Source organism: Gossypium hirsutum, chromosome D08 (genome assembly GCF_007990345.1).
Source record: "Gossypium hirsutum isolate 1008001.06 chromosome D08, Gossypium_hirsutum_v2.1, whole genome shotgun sequence".
Taxonomy (NCBI): Eukaryota; Viridiplantae; Streptophyta; class Magnoliopsida; order Malvales; family Malvaceae; genus Gossypium; species Gossypium hirsutum.
Window position 1 is genome coordinate 40,772,678 of NC_053444.1, and position 7,184 is coordinate 40,779,861.

Here is a 7,184-nt window from a genome sequence, read left to right on the forward strand (position 1 = left end):
TAAAAATTTTAGGTTAAGAAATTAAAATTATGTGTTCGAGAATTAAGTTGGTTAAAACGAACTTTAAAAACGAGATCAAATTTAAAAATAATTTAGAAATAAGTTTTAATTGAAACTAAGGACCAATTTGGAAAGGGGAGGAAACTGTAGGTGGTCAAAGGAGCAAAAGTCAAATTTTTAAAAATTGGTTGGTTATTTAAACCACCATCGTCTCCTTCACTCCCATTCTACATCTCTCTCAAAACTTTGTCAAACACCAAATTAAATCTTTTCTCCAGAAATTAGCTCATCTTTTTTATTTTTTTATTTCTAAGCTGTCCAAACATAGAATCTCTTTTCAATTTTAAAGATTAATCACGTTTTCATCCTCAAATCCTCAAGAGGTCTTCACACGTTTTAGCTCGATTTAGCTCCATAGCTCGTCGATTATGTGAAATTGAGGTGAGATTCTGACTATTTATGATTAAACTAAGTTAGTTGTTATTTCAATTCTAGATTTGAATAATTTAATCAAGATCTCAATAGATCACTTGATTTTAAGTTGATTTTTGGCTTGAAAATGGTAAACCTCTTATTACTTGGTTAAGCTACTATTTTAAAGTGATTTCTAACTCATTTTGATCTAATTAAAAGGTTTATATCCTTGATTTAACAAATCCTTAAAGAATTTGCATGAATCAAATGATTTTTCTTATTGAAATTATTAACGAACATGATTTTTCTGGAAAAATTAGATCGATGTAATTGAATAAAATTAATGGTTTAAGTATGCAATTAAATGATATTTAGGATGTATGAAGTTGAAATCTAAGCTTAGAAATGAGATTTGAGTGGTTGAACACCTATTTTGGCAAAACTAGTTAAGTTCTTGGTATAGAGATTTAGAGGTTGTGATATGTGATTTTGAAATTTAATATGTTTGTTGCTGTGAGTGATGCCTTTTCAATGTATTTGACATGTTTGTGAAGTATCAAGTCATTTGGGAGTCTCTACAAGCATGGACAAAGGCACATAAAAGCTTATTTGAGCATTGTAGATGAAGTAAGAGCTAAGGTGAGTGGTTTGGAATATTGCATTTAAACTCTAGTACGCAGGTTAAGGTAATACATGTGAACCCTTGTTTAATTAATATGCGAACCTGCTATGTGTTGGTATGTGAACCTTGTGTTATTAACATGCGAACCTTGCTAAAAGACCATGTGAACCCTTATCACTAGACATGTGCGAACCCCTATCATCAGTCATGTACGAACCCCTATCACATGGTACATACAAACCCTGTTAGGATGTTATGCGAAACCTATATGCTATGTGACTATATGTCATGTGTGAACCTATGTTGTGTGATTGCACGTGATGTGCGAACCTGTGTTATTTGACTGTATGTGATGTACGAACCTATGTTGTGTGATTGTGTGTGATATGCAGACCTATTATACGTATGGCGAACCTATGCTTAAGTGATATGCAAACCTACGCTAAAGTGATATGCGAGCCTATACTAATTTGATATGCGAATTGTGATTATGTGTGCAAGCTATGTTGCATGCAAACTATATTACTTAAAAACCATGCTTTATAGCAATTTGTATGAAATGTGAGTAATGTGAACTACGAATTGTGATATTGCAAACTATGAATTGTGAATTATGTTATATTGTGTGAGCTCTACTTAATTGTGAGCCTAATATATTGAATATCGTGAATATGTTGGCATTATGACTGCATGGAATCATTGGATATAGTTAGCATGCCATAAGATTGTGAGTAATCACCCTTATTATTGCGATGGGAATTGTGGCCCAGAGATACGTTGGAGAGATAAGGGAATGTAGAGCATAGCTCCATTCACCAGAGAGAACGCATGGATCTATGAGTAGAGGGTAAAGAGAGTGTTAGCATTCATGCTACACTTATATCGCAGACAACGCAGGGCCCTTTGAGTCAAAAGTGAGGCATTATGAGGAGATCCGTTTATCCAATATGTGGTGATAGAGTCTATTTATAGGTGGTTATAGAGTCCCCTATATGTTTCATAATCACAAAAATGTCGATTTATCTATATTTGAAATATATGAGTATGATGTATTATGAAATATTATTTTTACGTGGTATGAACTGATATTTTACGAGAACTACTTATCTTATGTAAATTGCTTAGTCTATGTGCACTGCTTATTTATGAGAACTGTAGTGTCATGTGAGTCACTATTTTATGTGTACTCTAATAATATGTGAATTGTTATTGTATGCCTACCCTAACCTGATTGTTGTGTTTATTTGTAGTATGATTGAGCACTCATTGAGCTTCAATAAGCTCACCCACTCTTTTATAATATTACAGTGATTTAGCTTGTGAAGAGGTGGGGAAGTGAGCCATCCAAGTGATCCATAACGAGGCTATACCTAGGTATGTTGATGTGTTCCCAAACCAAATGAGGAAGGAAACGTGGGACAAAATTATGGCATTTAGAATTAGATCTATTCATAATTGTTGGGTTGTAATTGGACATTATGGAGTCTTTAAATGGTTTATTTTGAAACTTTTATTACCGTTTTAGATAGATGATTAAATAATGGTTTGTGAATGCTTGATGAATGGTATAAATAAATGTTCGACTAACTTGTAAGTGCAGGTTGAAGAGTCGTTGAACATTACGTAAGAATTAGATGTTATAAGTGTGTTTTAGAAAACAATTGGATGTTTAGTATGCATGAATGTAAAATTAGACAAGTTACGTAAATTGTTAGTTTCCTGCAAACTAGTTAAATGGTGATTTTTGTACACGATGTTTTAATGAATCTTTCTAAACAAGACTTTTATATATAAATATACAATACTAAGATGCGAACCTGGTGGCATCATGTTATGATACAACTCGAAGTCATCGAGAGTGGCCTAAGCTCGAGGGGCCTAAGTGCAAAATGAAGCTTAATTACAAGCTCATTCAACTTACTAAGCATGCATGGCAATTTATTGCAAGCTGAACTTTAATTTAATTAAACTCATCTTAGTTAATAATTGAGTTGCTAGACTTTATTTTTTTATTAAACTCATTTTAGTTAATTAATTGTTGGAATAAATGCTTATCTTAGTTTATTTAATTGCTTGAATAACTTATTGTTCAATATTTTTATTTATAGTTTATTAAATTAAGTTAAGTGTTTACAGTTTATTAAGTTTAGTGTGTTTAAATTTGTTTTAATCTGTTTGTTAATAAATGCTTGTAGGTGACTATTTAGTTGGACTCAATTATGTTCAAGGGATGTTACAAAGTAATAAATGCGACTATTAAGCTGGAATTGGTTACATACAAGGGGTTGTTACAACAACAAAAGGAGAGCAATATGCATCATTAAAATTCGGCAGCCTCTCTATCTTCTCCAAGGAGCTGTTCAAGAATAGCAATGGACAAAGGAGTGATTACAAATTCCATAACCGATTGCCTCTTTAAGAACACTTCATGGTCTGTTTGTGTGCCCAAAAATACCATGAATGTTGTTGGTGTCTATTCGGCTATCCAAGGGAGAATTTAAAGCTTATCCTAAACTCTTTGGCTACTTAAGAATGAAACCTAAGCATTCAAGCTTATTAAATTAGCTGAATTAGAACATTAAATCTTATTGATAGTTGCTTTTACTTAGGCCTAGAATTTCAAGAGTTTGAGATTAGTGATTAAGTTTTATTTTAACTCATTATTAGCTCATTTAAGCTAAACAATTGTGACTTTTTGGCTAGGCCTTATCTAGCACTATAAATACTTGTAATAAGCTCATTGTAAGGGACTTTTTTCTCATTTTTGAATGTTTATAACATTTTTGAGTTTTTCAACTCTCTTATTTCGTTAAGACTCAAGTTGACTTATCTAGATTGCTAGTGGCGTCATCCTTGTTTCTTTGAACTTATCAATCCTAAAACGAGTGTGGCGTTCACCCTATTGATACCTATGGTTCCTAACTTCCTAGTTAGCGAGTCAAGGTCCTACCCTTCAACACCCATCCTTCTTAAGTGCCATATAAGGTTCGGGTCAATACTTCCTTTAATATTGGTTCTTCCTTAGCCTTAAGCCTATTCCATCCCTTCAAAGTTTTTTTCCATTTCCAAGTGATCTTATTTTATTTGTTAGTCGAATCCTTAACATCATTCACTTAACCATTTTCCATCATCATTTTACTTAACTGAACCATCCTCAACACATTCCTAACCTTTGAACCATCTTGTCAACTTTTGTTTTCCCTTCACTTAACCGAATTACCAACTACTTCAAGTAAGAACGATAATCCTTAGATTTAACGATCGGGCAATCTAAATGACTCAAATCATCATCGAGGCGAGTTCGTATACCTACCATAACAAACTATTTTCAAACCTTGTAGTATGGAGTTTTTCCCAACTTTTTACTATATTACGACTTAAAACTATTCATATGTTTTGAAATAAAATAGTTTCTGAAATCCTTTCAAATTTAATCTTTTAAAGAAATACCTTATTGCATGCATATATGTTTAACTGAAGTTTTTGAAGTAAATGTTTGTTACATATTAAATTGTGAATTAGTCTTACTGTTGATTGTTGATCACAGTAGTGCAACGGAAGCATGGTTTTAGTTTTTAAATATTCCATGATTAATTGTGTAGTGTGATTGTTTGATTGGTGTGTGTTGAGGTGGTTTAAATGGAGAGTCACCTTAGTGGCTAATGTGACTTTTGAAATTTGGGTCAAACCGTCCCGACCGGGTTTAGGGAACCATATTTTTGTCACTATATATTATTATACAAGCACCCCGAGCATTTGATTCATGTGCTTCATTCATGGTGAACAAGTCCTCGAAGCCTTTATTCTTTAGGTTGCCTCCATTTGTAGGTGCATTTAAGTTTAATGTTGATGACATAACGAAAGGTAAGTTAGGGCATTTTGAATGCTGATGGTAATACGTTGTAGATATTCTTTTATCCTATAAAGATACATATATTCTAATTGTGCTGAGCTTTGGGCAATTAAAATTGCTATTGATCTATTTTTGCTTATGAGAATGGGTAGCAAGGTTAAACTTGTTATTGAATCGGGTTCTACAGTAGTGGTCAAATGGTGTCCTAACCCTTTAAGAAGACATTCACATGTTTGGAAGGGATTCAAGGGTATTTGATCTTGGAATTTTTGTTGTTAAATAGCTTTCCATAGTTAATATCTTTAGAGAAGCTAACGAATTTGCGAATGTATTGGTGAAAATTCAATATACAAATCAAATAATCTGGTTGTTTGGCTCTAAATGTTGTATACATTTACCCATTTTATGGTAAGCTCTTCATGTTGTTTGATAGGGTTGTTTATAAACAAGAGTAATATCACAACTAAGGTAAAATCAATAAGGAAAAATGGTAAAAATAATAATAAAAGCAATAGAAAGAGATTGAATTGAATTGAACTAAAAGTGATACATTGTGTAACAACCTGATTTTGACCCTACTTAGAACAATGGTTTCGGGACCACAAATCTGAGTCCAAAAATATTTTAAAATTATTTTCTATGTTTATTATGTGTGAAATTACATGTGTGAAAGTTTCGTGAATTAAATTTATTGTTTATGTGCTTAATTTGAAAAAAAGGGCTTAATCGCGTAAAATGAAAATTTAAAGGTTAAATATGAAAGTGCCTAATTGTTGTTGTCTTTATAATTTGGAGTTTTTATGATGCAATTAGCCTACTATATAAGTTAGTGGACGGAAATGGTTAAGAATGACCTTATATTATATGTTTTATATATTAATTAGTAAAGGTTAATTTAGTAAAATAATAATAAGGTTAATATATGTTATAATATATCAAATTAAAAGCCATGTTCTTCATCTTTTCACAGAATTTGAAAGAAAAAAAAAAGAAAAGGGTTTTAAGTTTTGTTTCATTCGACACTTCTGAGTCTTGATTAAGGTATGGATTTTGTTCGGTTTTTGATGATTTTTATGTTTTTGAGATCGTTGCTTCGTGTGCTTCAAAACCCATGCTTCAATTTTGTGAATTGATAATGATTTTGAAATATCTCATTGATGAGTTCATGAGTTTTATGAGGTTTGAAGGTGAAATATGAAATATATGTGTTAGATTAACATAGTTTGTTTTTTGAATTTTTGATGAAATTGAGTAATTAGGGCTAAATTGCAAAAAATAATATTTTTAGGGACTAAAATATGAAATAAATAATATTTGTGGACTTAGATAAACATGGGCAAGATTCGGCCAAGCTATAGTATAGTTAAATTTTGCATATTTTGTGTTTTATGTAATAGGGACTAAATTGTAAAAAGTGTAAAATATCAGGGGCAAAATGGTAATTTCCCATTTATGTGTTTTTGGATTAAATTGAATGAATGTGTGATTGAATTAGTTAAATTTTAATTTATTAAGATCAAGAACGAAAGAAAACGAAATTAGATCGAGGGAAGTCGAAAGTAGTCGAGTAGTCGATTTCATCCGTCGATATCTGAGGTAAGTCTACAAGCATATAAATGTCTTTAAATTTGATAATATATAAATGTTACATGATGAATGAAATTTTTGTGAAAAAATTTCTGTATGGCCAAATGTGTATTGAGCAAATGAACTATGTTTCGAGTTCGATTCGATCGAGATTCAACGTTCGAAAGTCCCGTACGAACCTTAGGAATAGATATGATACATATGTCATGACATAGGACCTTCGATATGTGTTTTTGTGTAAGACCACGTCTGGGACGTCGGCATCGACTTGTGTTTACGTGTAAGACCCTGTTTGGGACAGTGACATCGATATGTGATTACATGTAAGACCACATCTAGGACGTTGGCATTGTAAGTGTTTTTCAATTATCCGTGTATCCATTTTATTTTTGAACGGTTCAACGGGCAATATGAGGTAATGACCGAATGAAAAATCGAATTACAGGTTCAGGTATGTGTTAGTTAAATTTTTATATGAAAACGAGGTAAGTTGATTACTTGAAATGATACTGAATATGAATTTTGGATTAATATGTTTGAACATACATATAAGTGATTCAACTTATTGATGTAATTGTAATATTAAAAGTGAAAATATATATGTGTACATAATTGATTAAATTTGGTCATATGATATGTACGTGTGATTAAAGTATGACCTTTGTAGTAAAGGATATCTTTGTGTTGGAAATTATGTGTATTCGACCA

General features: G+C 31.8%; 1 long non-coding RNA gene across 1 annotated transcript; it reads left to right on the top strand.

The window, feature by feature from the left end:
* Nucleotides 1-244: 244 nt before the first annotated feature.
* LOC107911617 (uncharacterized) lies at nucleotides 245-3,832 on the top strand. Its single transcript, XR_001687946.2, has 4 exons — nucleotides 245-441; nucleotides 969-1,053; nucleotides 2,345-2,410; nucleotides 3,232-3,832. It is a non-coding gene; the product is annotated as an uncharacterized lncRNA (long non-coding RNA).
* Nucleotides 3,833-7,184: the final 3,352 nt, after the last annotated feature.